This window comes from Triturus cristatus, chromosome 8 (assembly GCF_964204655.1).
Source record: "Triturus cristatus chromosome 8, aTriCri1.1, whole genome shotgun sequence".
NCBI classification, from domain to species: Eukaryota; Metazoa; Chordata; class Amphibia; order Caudata; family Salamandridae; genus Triturus; species Triturus cristatus.
This window is the reverse complement of record NC_140591.1, coordinates 200,452,375-200,467,969: the sequence shown is the minus strand read 5'-3', so window position 1 is coordinate 200,467,969 and position 15,595 is coordinate 200,452,375. Positions and strand designations below refer to the sequence as shown.

At 44.9% G+C, this 15,595-nt stretch overlaps 1 protein-coding gene across 2 annotated transcripts in view; it reads left to right on the top strand.

Moving 5' to 3' along the window:
• The window catches only part of KCNE2 (potassium voltage-gated channel subfamily E regulatory subunit 2), a 192,830-nt gene that overhangs the window by 159,563 nt on the left and 17,672 nt on the right, over positions 1 to 15,595 (top strand). The window lies entirely within an intron of this gene.

The window sequence follows — 15,595 nt, the reverse complement described above, 5'->3', positions numbered from 1 at the left end:
GGGTAGTCGCGGTCCAGAGCGCAAAAGCGGCAACACCTTCCCATACTTTTGCACCATATCGTGAGTCCTGATTGGACGCCTCAAATGAGTAATTCACGTTGCCTGCTGGGAGGTGAAGTCCACTGATATGTCCCCAGATGGTTGCGCTCCCATTTCTTTGCTTGTTTACGGCTCAACATGAGCCCCGGCACACGTGACTGCTTCAATCCTTCGATTGTGCCCCACATTTGAAGCCCCTCATTGTTAGGAGCCCCGTGGCCCCCATTTCCTGGAGTGGTGCTAGCCCTGCGGCAGGACGGCCGCACATAAATCAGGCTCCTTGGGGAATGTCCAACAGGTAGGCAGCACTCGGGCACAAGAGAGCTTACCCCATTCGCTTTATTAGGTACAGCAGTCACGTGTGTCCAGAGATTAAGAGCAGCGGTCCACAACCCTGACGCGTTTCGAGTGATTCTCTTTTTCAAAGGGTAGTCGCGGTCCAGAGCGCAAAAGCGGCAACACCTTCCCATACTTTTGCACCATATCGTGAGTCCTGATTGGACGCCTCAAATGAGTAATTCACGTTGCCTGCTGGGAGGTGAAGTCCACTGATATGTCCCCAGATGGTTGCGCTCACATTTCTTTGCTTGTTTACGGCTCAACATGAGCCCCGGCACACGTGACTGCTTCAATCCTTCGATTGTGCCCCACATTTGAAGCCCCTCATTGTTAGGAGCCCCGTGGCCCCCATTTCCTGGAGTGGTGCTAGCCCTGCGGCAGGACGGCCGCACATAAATCAGGCTCCTTGGGGAATGTCCAACAGGTAGGCAGCACTCGGGCACAAGAGAGCTTACCCCATTCGCTTTATTAGGTACAGCAGTCACGTGTGTCCAGAGATTAAGAGCAGCGGTCCACAACCCTGACGCGTTTCGAGTGATTCTCTTTTTCAAAGGGTAGTCGCGGTCCAGAGCGCAAAAGCGGCAACACCTTCCCATACTTTTGCACCATATCGTGAGTCCTGATTGGACGCCTCAAATGAGTAATTCACGTTGCCTGCTGGGAGGTGAAGTCCACTGATATGTCCCCAGATGGTTGCGCTCACATTTCTTTGCTTGTTTACGGCTCAACATGAGCCCCGGCACACGTGACTGCTTCAATCCTTCGATTGTGCCCCACATTTGAAGCCCCTCATTGTTAGGAGCCCCGTGGCCCCCATTTCCTGGAGTGGTGCTAGCCCTGCGGCAGGACGGCCGCACATAAATCAGGCTCCTTGGGGAATGTCCAACAGGTAGGCAGCACTCGGGCACAAGAGAGCTTACCCCATTCGCTTTATTAGGTACAGGAGTCACGTGTGTCCAGAGATTAAGAGCAGCGGTCCACAACCCTGACGCGTTTCGAGTGATTCTCTTTTTCAAAGGGTAGTCGCGGTCCAGAGCGCAAAAGCGGCAACACCTTCCCATACTTTTGCACCATATCGTGAGTCCTGATTGGACGCCTCAAATGAGTAATTCACGTTGCCTGCTGGGAGGTGAAGTCCACTGATATGTCCCCAGATGGTTGCGCTCACATTTCTTTGCTTGTTTACGGCTCAACATGAGCCCCGGCACACGTGACTGCTTCAATCCTTCGATTGTGCCCCACATTTGAAGCCCCTCATTGTTAGGAGCCCCGTGGCCCCCATTTCCTGGAGTGGTGCTAGCCCTGCGGCAGGACGGCCGCACATAAATCAGGCTCCTTGGGGAATGTCCAACAGGTAGGCAGCACTCGGGCACAAGAGAGCTTACCCCATTCGCTTTATTAGGTACAGCAGTCACGTGTGTCCAGAGATTAAGAGCAGCGGTCCACAACCCTGACGCGTTTCGAGTGATTCTCTTTATCAAAGGGTAGTCGCGGTCCAGAGCGCAAAAGCGGCAACACCTTCCCATACTTTTGCACCATATCGTGAGTCCTGATTGGACGCCTCAAATGAGTAATTCACGTTGCCTGCTGGGAGGTGAAGTCCACTGATATGTCCCCAGATGGTTGCGCTCACATTTCTTTGCTTGTTTACGGCTCAACATGAGCCCCGGCACACGTGACTGCTTCAATCCTTCGATTGTGCCCCACATTTGAAGCCCCTCATTGTTAGGAGCCCCGTGGCCCCCATTTCCTGGAGTGGTGCTAGCCCTGCGGCAGGACGGCCGCACATAAATCAGGCTCCTTGGGGAATGTCCAACAGGTAGGCAGCACTCGGGCACAAGCGAGCTTACCCCATTCGCTTTATTAGGTACAGCAGTCACGTGTGTCCAGAGATTAAGAGCAGCGGTCCACAACCCTGACGCGTTTCGAGTGATTCTCTTTTTCAAAGGGTAGTCGCGGTCCAGAGCGCAAAAGCGGCAACACCTTCCCATACTTTTGCACCATATCGTGAGTCCTGATTGGACGCCTCAAATGAGTAATTCACGTTGCCTGCTGGGAGGTGAAGTCCACTGATATGTCCCCAGATGGTTGCGCTCACATTTCTTTGCTTGTTTACGGCTCAACATGAGCCCCGGCACACGTGACTGCTTCAATCCTTCGATTGTGCCCCACATTTGAAGACCCTCATTGTTAGGAGCCCCGTGGCCCCCATTTCCTGGAGTGGTGCTAGCTCATGGGTTGTGGACCGCTGCTCTTAATCTCTGGACACACGTGACTGCTGTACCTAATAAAGCGAATGGGGTAAGCTCTCTTGTGCCCGAGTGCTGCCTACCTGTTGGACATTCCCCAAGGAGCCTGATATATATACATATATATATATATATATATATATATATATATATATATATATCCTACTGGCGGTCGCCAGTAGGTAGTTATAGTTAGGACCGTGTTTCCATAGGAAATCTCAAAATTCTATTTTGAATAACTTTGGCACCGGTTGACGAATCCTCGCAAAATTTTTAAAACTAATGGGGCGCTACGCTCCGCTCCTACCCTGAAAGTCTCGGGGTGATTCGTCAAACGGGGGCTGAGAAAAAAGGGGGGTCCCAAAACGCGTTTTCCCCATGCATTTTTCCATAGGACCTTTAGACACAGCTACAGCCCGAACGGCTGAACAGAGTTACTTGAAATTTGGCAGAGAGGTAGTCTACAGGTCAAGGATGTGCCTTTTGTAGGTTTGGTGTAAATCTGTTCAGTATTTCCTAAGAAAATAGCATTTAAATCAATATATATATCTGTAAGCGCGCTCCGAGCGCGCACCGTAAGCTTACCGTACGCGTACGGTGCCGTGCGCGAGCGCGATTCTGATTGGCTGTTAGATCTTAGTAAACATTCGAATCGGTCGAAACCAGGAAGTGTCGGCCGCCATTTTCTCTCTCGCACTCTGAGGGGGGGAGGAAAAACAAAGTTGGATAACATGAAAAGGGGCAGGCTAGACAGCTCCTGACCCCCTAGCCTTTGTCAGGGTGTCCCAGAAGGACCCCCAAGGCCAAAAATTAAATTTAATTTTTTTAAAAAAAAATGCCGAATACGCTTACCGTACGCGTACGGTAAAAAATAAATTAAAAAAAACAAACTCCACATAATCACCCCCCGTGTGCAAATGGAGCCCGCAGTGCACCATTTGTGCATGGCATATTCATCATTGATGAACATTTAATAGATAACCTTTCACAACGAAGCGCATAATATGTCCTCCGTGTGCGGACGGTGCGCGAAGCGCATCGTGCGTACATGGCCCATCCAGCGTAACGTGGGCACGTGGTGCGCGTAGCGCACCGCGTGCCCACCGTGCGTGCACGGCACTAACTGCGTAAAGTGGGCGCGCAGTGCGAGAAGCGCACCGCGTGCTCACTGTGCGCGCACGGTGCGCGCACGGAACGAACTGCGTGAAGTGGGCGCGCACGGCACGAATGGCGTAAAGTAACTTAGCATTTAAAAAACCATACAAATTCACTGAAAAAACCATAGGTTTCACACACGTTATAGTTAGGAATTAGCATTTAAAAAACCTTGCAAATTCACTGAAAAAACCATAGGTTTCACACAAGTTATAGTTAGCTGTACATTTCACTCGTAAAAAACCAATGAAATTCCACGTTATAGTTAGTGCAGGCAACTATAACTCACGCGACCGCAATCCTCTGCTGATGCTAATACTGTATTTAGACACTTATTTGCCCATCTCTTCTTCCATTAAATTTTAGCTATACATATATTAAAAATGTTTTTTTTTCATAATGACACATATGTCATCAGCAGAGGATTGCGGTTGCGTGAGTTATAGTTGCCTGCACTAACTATAACGTGGAATTTCATTGTTTTTTTACGAGTGAAATGTACAGCTAACTATAACTTGTGTGAAACCTATGGTTTTTTCAGTGAATTTGCAAGGTTTTTTAAATGCTAATTCCTAACTATAACGTGTGTGAAACCTATGGTTTTTTCAGTGAATATATATATATATATATATATGTGTATATATATATATATATATATATCCCTCCAAATCGCTCCTGCAGTTTGAAGAAGCACTCGACAGCCAGGTAAGTGAACCAACACTTTAGTGCAACGATGAAGATGGTCTTCTGCCCGTTATTTTATTCCTTAAGCCTACGCGTTTCGGAGCTGTACGCTCCTTCTTCTTGGGCTGGTTGGTGAATGCGGAGTCAGCAGTCGTCGATAGTGTCCCATGATTCGTTTCACCTTTAGTAGTATGTGAATCCCGTTTCAGCTATAGTAGCGCAATGTGCACTGGGACTGGTAGTCTCTATCTGCTGCATTACCACCCACAGTGGGTCCCGCACTCTCCAACAATTAAAAGGTTTCCGAGGTTCAGTACAAGTCCTCTGAAATACAGGAACTCCAGTGCGCCCCGGATGAAAGATAACACCTTCATTAGTGTGATGCCTCTGCTGTGCCGGTTAAAAAAGGAAAGTTCCTGCTTTCACTGCCCCTTACTCCATTGGCTCCTGCCTTCTGTTTCTGGTGGTGCTTCTTCCACGACCGTGCCTTCGTGTAAACATTTCCCTCCAAATCGCTCCTGTAGTTTGAAGAAGCACTCGACAGCCAGGTAAGTGAACCAACACTTTATTGCAACGATGAAGCTGGTCTTCCGCCCGTTATTTTATTCCTTAAGCCTAGGAAAAACGTTTTCTGACTTGCCTATATGTTTTGGGCCGTTTGATGAATCTTCACAAGCTTTTCAAAAAAATTGTGCCCTGCTGATTCTAGTTGTGCTAGGGAAGTTTTGGGGTGATCCGTCAAGCAGGGGCCAAGAAAAAGGGGGGGGGGTGCACTTTGATTCCCATAGAAATTTTAGAACCAACTACAGCCTGAACCGCTGGTTGGAGTTATACCAAATTTGTCAGAAAGGTAGCTCTTGGTCCAGAAAGCGTGCTTCTTGTTATTTGGTATAAATCAGTTGAACAGTTTTAGAGATATTAAAGGAAATTTAACTTTGTATATCAGGGTGAAACCTAAGCACAGATTACATGGTGGGATCTGACTGACTGCCAACACATTATCCAGGAAGCGTTGGCAGTCATCTTGGAACCAATATACATGATAGCACCCAATTAAAATGCATTGTAGTGAATGGCAGGTTTTGAGGGTCACAAAAAGGAGAACATATAAAGGGTGATAACAGATTTTAGTAAGAGTATAAATTAATTTTAGGAATTGGGGTTTGTTTTAAGTTGAGTATACCTTGTGAGAAATGCTTCTGCTGGAATTTCATCAATCACGTTTGAGAGAAAACAGTTTTGTCATGATTTTCTCATGGAGGTTATGGAAGGTGCTCCAGAAGCTAAAATGAGAGCATATTTTCTGTAAATTCACACTACCTTTCTCAGCCTTAAGATAATTAAGTCTGACATTCTCAGTAAATCATGTACTTTCACCAGGAGCAGCCTGTCAGTTGATTCCTTTGTGTTCTCCTGCAGCTTCCTAGAGTGTTCTAACAAACAACTAGAGTGCAGACAATCTTACTCATGACAAACATATGGCACACCTGAAGCCATCTTGATTGATAAAGGGTAAAGACAAGTGTCATGAGTTATGTCATCAATGATGTCATTGAAGATGTCATGAGTGGTGCAATATGTGAGGTCATAAGCAGTGCATGTGGAGGCACAAGTTATATTTAGCTCAGTAAGCTATAATGAGTACATTAATGTAAATGGTCAGACGTAAATGCACACACGTGTACACATGCAACCGGGCTCTTTGAGGTTTTAAAGCCCTTTCAGAGATGTGTGATACTTTCAGTGCCTGCACAGGGAGCATCGGCAAGTGCCCAGTAGCAGTGTCTGGGGGAGCAGTTGGGCACTTGCAAAGTTAAAAAAAAGTGTAGAAAATTATAAATATTATTTCTAAAAGAACACATTGGCCCACAATTCCTGGCAATGAGAGGGACTATTTTCAGTGTGAGTTTCAACATTATGCTTCCACAGAATTCTGACACTGAAACCGAGAAGGACCAGTGGCTAAAATGGGATGACTTACTGCCCAGTGCTGTAGTTGGAGGAAAAATGTGCATTGGATGAAGAAGGCTGACTGAAAGCCGTTGTAAGTTACTATATAAATATTTATAGTTGTTTTAAAATCAATAGGTCTTGGCTAATTCCAGAACTAAAAAGTCCTTGCAATGTTTGTTTACACTAGGCTTTCAACATAAAGTCCTCAGTTAACTTTTCACTTTGGTGCGAGAGAAAGAGAGGCTAATACAGTGTATCCATACCAGAGGTCCTCAGGGCACCCAGAGGCTTTCCAACTGATTGGGAATTTCTATATTAAGACGAAGCATCTAACTCTGTCAATGCGGTAATGATGCAGAAGAAAAGTATGTCTATTCATCAGCTCACATGACTTTTATATCATTCTGCACCATTACAAACACTTCTGTAAATTAACAGGAGGATAAACAGTAAAGCTGTTTCCTCCTGTTAAAATGTAGGCAGTACTTTGGTGTCTCCTGGCATCTCCTGCACCTTGCTGCTAGGGTACTTATGCAGATGTGCCCGCAGAAACATGTTTGCACTGCTTATTCCATAAGCCCTGAGAAAGGTTCACAATATGCCAGAAAGTGGCTGTTGAGAAAGTTATTGCTATTTATTGTGGGTGTGTGTCTCTGTGGGTATAAGTCTGTGTGCATATATATCTGTGTGTGTGTGCACACGTATAAGCTTGCCAAAAACTTCCAAAGTCGGCTGCCCATTCCTGGGCACACATGATGGGCCATCTTTGAATGGTAAAGTATAATAATGGAAATAAATAGACTAAGATGGCTGCCCATTAAAAAGTGCCCGCACAGTATGCTATTGCAAACGGACAGGAAGTGGCCTGGTAGAAGTGTGTGGGGAGTTGCATGACACTAGTAAAATTAAATAATAATAATAAAGTTTGGGGAAAAAACTAGATTTTACCAGTGGGAAGCATTTTTCTCCAGTGCCACGGCAATTTTATACCATCTTCTACACCGCCCGGTCAGTGTATAAATACAATTTGCACCAATTGACATGTAAAAATAGTATTTTTCACTGGTCACTTTGTGCAAACATTGTTAATGCACTTGTTCACAGTTGCAAATTAAACTACAAAACTGCAGAAACATTAAGGATGTAGATTCGGACTTGGAGGCATCAGATCATTAGACATCAATTCCACACAATTTCAAAGATTATTAATGTCTCTCCCTCACCATGCAAATGTTTGTCAGGAGTACACATGGCATCCAGAGATCTATGCAACATGTGCTAACATCTTTAAGGTTTGCTAGACATGAATGACTCCTTTTGCGATGGTTCATTCTCTCTTTTTCTGTCAACAATGAGAATTATGAAATCAAATGTCCAGGAATGTATCCACTTCATGGGGTCTAATGCACATCATCAACTATTTGCTTCACCTTGACCAAAGGACACAGAGGGACATATTTTCAAATAATTCACTCAACACAGCCCAGCAAGTAAAGTTGCTGTGCTGCATTGTATGAACGGGAAAGAGCAAAACTGTGCCAAACCTTCAAAGAGATAATGCAGTTCTGCTCTGTTCATGCACTGGCATTCTTGTGGTTTCTAGCAGCAACCAGGTACCCTATGTCATAGTGAAAGGTTTCTGAATTAAGGATAGTTTTTATGTGGGAAGTCAAACCTTTGTGCATAAAAACTATGCTTTGAGGCTATTTCTTCTTTGTTTGTGTGATGCAGAATATGATATTTCTCCCAGTTACACAAGCCTCAGGCATGCATGCCATTTCGGTGCAAACTCATGTCTACATATCTTTGGAGATATAGGTTTGCATTAATATCCATGGTTGGATGCAAACAATGCTGATGCACCACCCATGGAATGCCTGCTTGGCGCAAAGTAACTCAAAGTATGGCAATTCATTACCTTGCGTAATTGTTTTTTTAAAAACAAAACAACGCAAATAACCATTTTTGTTGATTTGTAAATACCACAAAGGATTATAAATCAAAATAGTGATGCAAATTCAATGCAAAATCTTTGAAAATCTAGCCCTCAATTTTCCCATCCCGCATCTCTGCTCCATACATTAACATTCCTTGACAAGGTGAACAGTTGCAGCTTTTTTATATTGAAAAGGGTTTTCTCAGGTCTGTTACACACAAAATAGAGAGCATGGTACAAGCTTCAGTCTCACAAACACAGACCAAATGCAGCACGGTAGCTGCCATACAGGCTACCTTTAGAAACTAAAACAGATATAATATGGTCAGACACACACACACACTAATACATATACACAAACACACACACACACACAATGAAGAAGGAGCCCTGAAACTAATTCTCAGAGCAAGCAGTTACAGTGGGAGCAGAAAAAGAGCCAGCTATAGACACTGCACAGGTACAGCCCAGACAACAACTGGGTAAGTAAGCACCTATCGCACACACACAGATGGTAAAGCATGGGGAGTAGAAGTAAAAGCTTCCAGGGTGGACCGAAAAATTAGAGCACATAAGTTAATCATGCAAGGTTTACACACTCCTTCAAGCCATGTACACCATGATCAGCAACAGTGAAAGCTATTTTTTATACATAGAACAAGTACAGGAAAGACAGCAGCACTTCACACATTTTACACACATGCACTCAAACATCACACATGCACAATCGATAAAAGATTATTGTTAGACCTGCAATCCTTGGTGTGGTTTCCCCTATCTTTTTGGATCTGCCTCCTGTATTTTTATTGTGTGCTGGATTTCGTTTATTTGCTGGTCCAGCTGCTTTGGACCCTTTGCCACTTCTGATTAGTGCCAAAGGACAAGTGCTCCTTGTGTAATTTGTGTTTATGGATTGCTGTTTCCATGATTGGCTTATTTGATTTACTGGTAAGTCCCTAGTACAGTGCACTGTGTGTGCCCAGGACCTCCAATCAAATGCTGCTAGTGGGCCTGCAGCAATTGTACCACCCACGCAAGCAGCCTTTCAAAGGGTTCTCAGACCTGCCACTGCAGTGTCTGCATGCAGTTTTAAATAGGCCTGGGCAAAATTTCCGTTCCGTTCGCGGAATTTGCGATAATTTGGCATTTCCGCGTTCCGCGGAGAGCACGGAAATGTCAACATTTCCGCATTCCGCAGCTTTGCGATAATGTGGTTCTTGCTCGCGCTGTAAAATAATACATTCTCGCGCACGCGCGATCGCCTTACCTGAATCCCCGCGTTCGCCGACCAGTTTTCCCTATCCGGTCGCGTTCTCCATGAGATGTTGTATTGTTTTAGCCATTTGCGCTGTCTCGCGACAGTTCGCGTCCGCAGTGACGTCATGCGTCGCGCGATCACGTCTTTTTTCTCGCGATCATGCACCGCGAGACAACTGAAAACAAGATGGCCGCGCCCGCAAGCAACCACATGGGTAAGTTGGCGACCCGCAACCATGCAGAAAATCTAGCGAACATGCTGGAAAAAAACTTCCGCATTTTCGCGATATTTCCGCTTGTTTGCGGAGATTTTTAACATTTTCGCGATAATTTGCGAAAGTCGCTTTCGCAAATTCCGCCCACCCCTAGTTTTAAACTGCCATGTCAGCCTGGCAAGTGCCCCCACTTACCAGGCCCTACCCTTCCTTTTATGTCCATGTAAGACACCCCTCAGGTAGGCCCATGGTACCCCCAGGGGCAGGGTGAAGTGTATGTGAAAGGTAGGACATGTACTGGGTGTGTTTGGCATGTACTGAAAGTGATATACAGTGATTTCTGATTTTCATTATTGAAAATATCTGTCCCACTGGATAGAATGGGAGATATATTGCAACAGCTTACAAGTATAACTGCCCATTGGCTCTCCGAACTAAACATTTAATCACACATCTATTGGTAAAGATGGTCTTTAAATTATGTGTTTGAAAATGCCACTTTTAGAAAGTATCCATTTTCTTTCTTAACCATCCTGTGTGCCTCTGCTGAGTTGTGGATTGGCTGACTTTGGAGGGACAGGGGCAGGGGGTTTGCAGTCACTGTAGACAGCCACTGGTGGGGTTGAGGTGTGTCCTTTCTTTCCTGAATGAGTCACGGCTGGGCTGAATAGACCTGGGCTGCATTTAGGGTAGTGGCAGGAGATGTCCTTGCACCTGAATAGGCTCTGTCTGCCTTACACAATGCTGGCTTCATCTCCTGCCAAGAAGCTGGACCAGAGAGGACAGAACTGGTTTGGGCTGAGCTAAGAGACTCTCTGCCACAAGAGAACAAAGGAAAATGTGGTATAAGTATTGGGGCCCAGACCCCAGAACTTTAGATTACTTCTGGACTCAAGAGGAACCTCTGCCAAGGAGAAAAGCTGGGTAAGCTGAAGGAGAAGTACTGCCCCTGTGCTGTGTGGAGTTGGCGTGCAGTGACGGTTTCTCCCATAGAGAGGATAAAGACTGAAGTGTGCTGTGCATCCTGCTTGAAGAAGATCTCCGGGGGCTTGGTGTGGAGCTTGCATCCTGTTCTGCAGTCTCAGAAACACAAAGACTTAATTTCCCCTGTCCTCCTGAACCTAGAACCTAGAACTTCTGTTTCAGCTGTCGCAGAGGGAAACAGCAACACCAATGCTGGCTAATAACGCCGCGACCTGCAACGAAGCCGGGGCACCACTCGTGATGTGCACAATGCACTGCCCTGACTCACACCGGGGCCCGATGCCTGCCACATCGTACCGACTCTGATGCCATCACCGAGGTTGCTGGCTGCACCGGAGCTGAGGGCACAGCTGGTGATGCTCACGACACACCGCCCCGACTTGCACCACAGCCCCGACCTCACCGATACCAGTGCTTCATCATTGCAGAGCTGATACCTGACATGGTTGACCTCCCAAATCCATTGACATCGCATTGTCATAAGGCACTAACGCCTCGACGTCACCATGATGTCACCTTCCGGGCAACAGTAAGGAACCAACATTTCGCCTCCACTGCATCGCAGTAAGGAACCGACACCTCAACTACCTGTGGTAGTAAGGAACCAATGCCACCTGGCACCAATGAAGCATCACCTCCCCGATGCCGTGCACCATCTTTATTTTCCTCGTTTGCTAAGGTACTGTTCTTTAGGGTCCATGTGACTCTGGGCCTGACCCAACGCACATCCTGGTCGACGCCGCATCGTACCGACTCTGACGCCGTCACTGAGGTTGCTGGCTACACCGGAGCTGAGGGCACCACTCGTGATGCTCACTACGCACCGCCCCGATTCGCACCACAGCCCGACCTCACCGACACCAGTGCTTCATCATTGCGGAGCTGATACCTGAAGTGGTTGACCTCCCAGATCCATCGACACCGCATTGTCATAAGGAACTAATACCTCAATGCCACCAACACATCACCTTCCGGGCAACAGTAAGGAACCGACACCTCACCTCCACTGCATCGCAGTAAGGAACCAACACCTCACCTCCCTGTGGTCGTAAGGAACCAATGCCACCCGGCACCAACGAAGCATCACCTAACCGATGCCGTGCACCGTCTTTATTTTCCTCATTTGCCAAGGTACTGTTCTTTAGGGTCCATATGACTCTTGACCTGACACAACACACATCCTGGTCGACGCTGTTTTTTAGGATTTTCATGTCACAACATTGTAATAGCCCCAGGTGGAGCTATTTGTTGCGTCAAGCTTTATTTTTGTGAATAATCTATTGTTGGTGACATCTTGATATGTATGGTGGATTTTGTCGTTAGAGTCTTGTTGTGTTTAGATGAAGATTTCCTATTGTTCTAAACTGGTGTGGTGTCCATTTGTAGTGTTTTCTCTGTGTTACTGTATGTGTGCACAAATGCTTTGCACACTGCCTCTGAGATAAGCCTGTTTGCTTGTGCCAAGCTACTAAGGGGGTGATCAGGGGTTGTCTAGGGCATAACTTCCTTAACCTCACTAGAAGCAAGGGTCCCTACTTGGACAAAGGTGCAACCTATTGCCAACTAGAGACCCCCATTTCTAACAATTACCAACTATAGTATATACAGGAGCTATGCAAAGCTTGTTCTATTGTATTGTAGAATTTCTACAGTGCTTTCGTACCACTTAGCAAGGCCCTAAAGTACAATGCAGTCAGACAAGTGAGTAATTACTATCTGCGTATTGCATGAATGGGAGAAGGGTGTTGCTTGAAGTGAGACGTTTTACTGCTGGGTTTTGGTGGCATGTGTGAGACAGGGAAAATGTGCACCAGGCTTGGTGCTGTGGCATGCATGCACATCTTATGCTTATGCATGCGGTTGTAATGGAAAAATGGGTTTGCAATGGCATATTCTGACCAATCATCGATAGTGGCGTGAGAGACAGTTTGGTCCTGCGATTGGGAAGAGCCAGAACCTTATTTCTATGATGAAGTCTTGAAGATTCCTGATGGTCCTGTAGTGTAGTTCCTATTTCCCTAATAGGCTCTGCACATTGGAATAATATACCCTATAGGTTTGGCATAGGACTGAGGTCAGTATGCCCCTATCGAGTATATTAAACTTAATTACTTTGTGCCAGCTAGCTCAGAGGCCACTAGAAACTCCTTGTAAACAAGAAGGGAGTAGTTTCTGGCAACCGCATAAAAATTACAACTTTGATTCCCTTTAGAATCTTAACACTCTCAGAATCGTGGAAACAACATATAACAGTTTCATTCAGCTAATCGTGCATACTTAGTTTCTTCAGAGTTACACAGAAAGAATAAACGGGCGTTTCAATAAAAGGATTTATTGAACAGTCTTGTTTCTCGTGTAAGAGATATGAGCTGTTACAATCGTAAGACAGTATGCAAGATATATTATGTACAGCGTAAGCAGTAGAAAGAAATAATACTGCGCTAGTATTATCTTTTAGCTGTGACACATATTCATATATATAAATTAACACAAGCTAAAAATGCGAGTACTCATAAGAGTCTTCTCAAACTAGTACTACCCCAGTGTACCTAACCTAAGTGTAGTACAAGGTAAGAAGTAGGTGATGTATTCTATAGGCGGTCTAATCAATAGATTGCTATAGTATGATATAGTATGGTATGCCAAGAGTCCCTCTAGGTTCTAGTCAGCTCCATACCTTGAGAATGAGAGAGGTGGGAATCTCATTCCGGGTCTCAAACTCTAATACCCCGCAAAGGGAGTCAGAACACTGGAGGCTGAATTCTCTGCGAGCAGGGATGACAGCGTCTCTTGTCAGTGCGTCAGGCCGGGACACGGGCTCCTCTAAAGTCGAGGTCTCCTCTAACTTGCTTGGGCAAGGGAAGGTATATTTATACCTGGTAGGTGCCTTGTAATGTTAGCATGGACGTAAAGTCGGGCAGAGGAAGACGTCAGGAATGAACACTTAAGGAATAGCGGTTCATGCATAGTAAAGGAGTTCTTGGAGAAATCAATAATCCTGGGCTAGGGAAACTCCCAAGAGCTTAAGGGTCTGGTTTCTAAGAACTCGTTGTGACGTTAGGGTGGATGGATGTAGGTGACCATGCCTGTATTTGGATAGCATGGCTAATGCCTAAATAAGGACTGGGATCTTATGCCTATATAAGGGCAATGCGAATTGTGCCCATAGAAGGACATGTTTCAGGAAAACCTCTATACGAACACCTAAAGCGGAATACAATAGTCCATATCCAAGCTTCCAAGTCTATACTCAGAAGTTTATATATAAATGCCAATGCATACATAAAAACTTCATATGCCGAACAATGCTAGAAGTATCACTAAAATAATTGCTACTGATTAAATAATTCCTGAAAACCTAGTAGATTTTCTTACACTTTACTTGCAGGATCATTACAGTCTTTTGGTAAATGCACCACTGATGCACAGGACTACTTCATTCAGTAAACTGACCAATCACATGGAGGCAACATCAGTCTGCTCACAAGAGGATTGCACACCTTACTAGCACCCTGGGCTTTGGACTCTTTGAAGATAAAGCATATGATACCTGCTAGCCTCATGCCAATGCAATAGTTCCATCCTAGTAGCTCTCAAGCACCACTACACATATGGCACTACTGAATAGTGTTCCTGTTAAATTCTGGCATATGTGGCTTTTTTGAAAGACACAAATTGCGTTGACTGATTGTTTGCAAACTTAACAGGGGTGCTGTAACTTAATATTTTGTCAAGAACTGGTGCAGGCCTCTTGAGAAGTAACTTAAGAATTCAACAGCTCAGCTGATCATGGGGGCTAAGAAATGACATCAAGGTTTGCATATTCTGTATACATTGCAATTGCCTTCCCTTTGTTGCAAAAATATCTCAGACGTTATAACATTGAAAATATAGGACTGATGTTTTTGTAGCCATCAGCTACGTAATAGAGAAGCCCCATATCTCAGGTACTCAGAGCATCACCCATTATACGGTTGTGATGCCGCATATTATATTCCACATTAAAACAAAAACTTTCACAGCAAATTGTGCTGCTTTGTGTATTATGTTACTAGCTTTAGGAGGGCTGGCCTACAGTCTGTTTCTGTTTCAGAGAGCATTAGTAATATATATATGTTTAATGTGCATTTTGCAAGATACGTTTCGGTACAATATTTGCCAGATGTCTAATATTTTTTAATGATTTGTTTACCTTTTATAATTGCTTAATGCCTTATGAGCTCAAACACCATAATGATAGGATGATAGAATTGCACCAAAACCTTTTTAACGGCATTTATAAAATTTTGTTCTTAATTTTAATATTAACTGTTATTATTAGTGAATTACACCACTAAAATAATTCCATTAACAGAAGGTAATGGTACCTTATAGAAGCACATGTGATATTCTCCCTTTGACACCTTTCCCCTTAACTGAAACCTCCCACGATTACTGATTAATTTTCTTTGGTCTCTTCCCTTTGAACTGTTGCTTTGAATAATACCTGAAAAGATTGTGCTACAGCTATGCAACCCGCCACAATTGAGAATTTGAGGGGTATATTCACAAGAACCTGTGATAACTACCACAAGAGTAGTGTAACGCAACTTTCAATATCGCAGCATGTAGACTATCGCAGGCGGTAGCATGCGATAGTCACCAGGTAACGCGCCAAATGTCCGCTTCAAAATCAATGCCACGCCGCAGAAATGTGATATGCAAATGCAAAAAAATGCGATGAGGCCAAACGCGGTACAAAAAGTAGCGAAAACCAGCCACAGGCCTGCAAATCCCACGCGTCT